General features: G+C 35.7%; 1 long non-coding RNA gene across 1 annotated transcript; it reads right to left on the bottom strand.

Moving 5' to 3' along the window:
• Nucleotides 1-560: 560 nt before the first annotated feature.
• Nucleotides 561-2,035, bottom strand: LOC121966116. The gene is made up of 3 exons (XR_006107559.1): nucleotides 1,968-2,035; nucleotides 823-874; nucleotides 561-629 (listed from the first exon to the last, which is right to left on the bottom strand). It is a non-coding gene; the product is annotated as an uncharacterized LOC121966116 (long non-coding RNA).
• Between the last annotated feature and the right edge of the window lie 611 nt (nucleotides 2,036-2,646).

Genomic DNA, 2,646 nt, shown 5'->3' with positions numbered 1-2,646 from the left:
AAATAGAAATAAGTACCAGCACCAAGTGTACAAAAAAATAATAGAAATGTAAAAACAGAAATACAGTAATAGTAAACAATAAACACTAGATGTAAATATATAAAACATTTAAAAAATAATGTATAATATGCCAAGTATGCAAGTGTGTAAAAATATAAATATAAAATAATACAGTAAGAGACAACTGGCACTAGTATGTGAATATAAAAATTGTACTATAAATAATGTGCTGAGTGTGTAAAGTGTGTAAAATCTAAAACTTTGCCTTAAATACAATACAATGTATAAAACTAGTATGTAAGTTAAAAATATAAAATTATAAATATGTGTACAATGCTTCAATAAACAACAGAGGTATACATAACTAAGAATGACAAAAAAAGACTATATACAATATACACAATATGTATGTAACCTGTGTTTAGTTTTACTTCTTGTGTAAAAAAAAGTTGATCTTTATTTAGCTTTTATTTCGCTTCTGTTGTATAAAAACAAACTTCTAGTTTGTCTACAAATATTTTGTCAATCGTCATTTCTGAAGTTGACACTGGAAAGACTCACCAGAGCAGTATAGAGAGTGCACACCAAGCCCATGGCCAGCACTGCCCCCCACAGGTCAAAACCTGTCACTGCAAGTAAACAGAGCGAGCATGACCAAACGCTGCACACAGATTACTCACTTATCCAGGCTAACATCACATAACTACAACATGTGCAGTATTTAATTCCAACAGTAACTTTGGGGAGTTTTTTTGTTTGTTTGTGCAAAACAGTGTGAAAATCCCTGTGGTCAAACATGAAAACAGAAAAAGCTTCTCTTACCTGCATTGAGTGCCAAGGCTGGGGCATACAGGACCACCCCCATATAAATGACCTGCAGAGGAAGAGAATAAGAAAAAGAAGAATAAAGACTGGGCTGATCTCAGGTCATGTTTTGAAACTAGCTGACTCGCACGTGTCACATTATATCTGCTTAACTGTAAAACATCCTGTGAGTCAGCATTTTTAGAAAATGCATTTAGGGAAAAACAGCGATTTGGTTGGATAGATCAAACTGACCTTTGGATAGTCTACAGGGACAGATCTTCTGAAGTGGGGTTGTATAATGTACTTATTTATTGTCAGTGTTTTACATACAGTTAGTGTCAGTCGACGTGCTCCTAGTTTTGGAGAAGCAGGCAGGAGTTATGACACTGAAGCTAATCAATGTACTGCTGTGGAGGGGTCAGCAAAAAAACACATTCTAGCCACCAATAAAATCAGTATTTGTTAAAGTTTAGAATATTTTCAGTTTCACAATATTGTCAGACACTGATTTCTGCCTTTCTCCAAACTGGGGCCGCGCCGACCAACATCTGCTGTATGTAATACACTGACTATGGACCGCATACAACCCCACAACCCCCACTCATATACATATTATTCATGTCATCAATTCATGATGTTACTGAACACTGCTAATGGTTTTATTGGAGAAAATATCGGAAACACAAAGCATAAGGGAAACTAAACAGGGTCAGTGTGGCATTTCCAGGGCCAAAGTTTCAGTCAGGCTGTCATATAATTGGCCAATGAATGCATTCTTTTATCTGTTCTTTCTAAAAATGTATTTCTCAATCTCAAACATGTTCCCGATTTCTTATCAAATAACTAGTGATGCCTTTAGCAACTAAAGAGTTAGAGGGCAACGCCAAATTGATTGGTTTTTTTTTTTAATTGGGTAGCATAAAACTGTTATTGCTTCTCTCACTTAATGTTTGACTACCTCAGCTGAAACTGCAATGAAATAATTTTACATCATTTTCTTTTTAATGACTTCACTAAGTATCTATGTAGGTGACAATATGCTGAGGGTGGCGGTGATTAGATGAAAATTACTACCAATTAAATCGCTGATTCCTGCAAGTGTTGGCATAAGACCGCCGTGACTCTAATGTACAAAAACAGAATGACGCAAACATAGATACCATCTGAAAGATGAAGGTCACAGTCCCACATATGCGAACCGTCTTGTTGAAGCGCAGCTCCAGATACTATCAAGGAGAGAGAATGTCAAATGGTAAAAAAACAGAATAAACAAAATGAAAAGGCTGATTTATCTCAGTCACTTTGATATCTATGGTCAGTGCTGTGGATGAATTTTATCAGAACAGAGCTGCCAGTTTAGACTCACATTACAGAATCCACATAAAAAAAACCCTTTAAGATGTTTAGTCGACATTTGTTCTGGTTGAACGTTAACAAGTCAAGGATAAGCAGATAAGAGGTCAGATAAAGAGTTTTAAGAGATCACACGAGTGAAAACAGAAAAAACTGCAAATGCAGATGACAGATAAATTCATGTCAAACGGTCTGTTTGCGTGACTTTTCAGAGCAGCAGAAATGTCGGAAAGCATGGAAACAGTGTCAGTTGACAGTAAAAATGTATGTATTTCATTGTAAGTAGTTGCACGTTAGCATACAGTATGGATCTATTAGCTGTAGCAAGTAAGCAAACTTTTAACTATAAAGCATGCCAGGCTGGTATACTAACATTGATAACGTTATTTCATAACACGATTTGCCGAGTTGATGTCATAAATGCATAAATATGGCAGGCAGAAGTGAATGTTTGGGCAGTGGAAAGAAACCTTTTTATTAATCCAT

This window comes from Plectropomus leopardus, unplaced genomic scaffold (assembly GCF_008729295.1).
Source record: "Plectropomus leopardus isolate mb unplaced genomic scaffold, YSFRI_Pleo_2.0 unplaced_scaffold23159, whole genome shotgun sequence".
Taxonomy (NCBI): Eukaryota; Metazoa; Chordata; class Actinopteri; order Perciformes; family Serranidae; genus Plectropomus; species Plectropomus leopardus.
The sequence above is the reverse complement of the archived record's forward strand: the minus strand, read 5'-3'. Positions and strand labels throughout refer to the sequence as shown.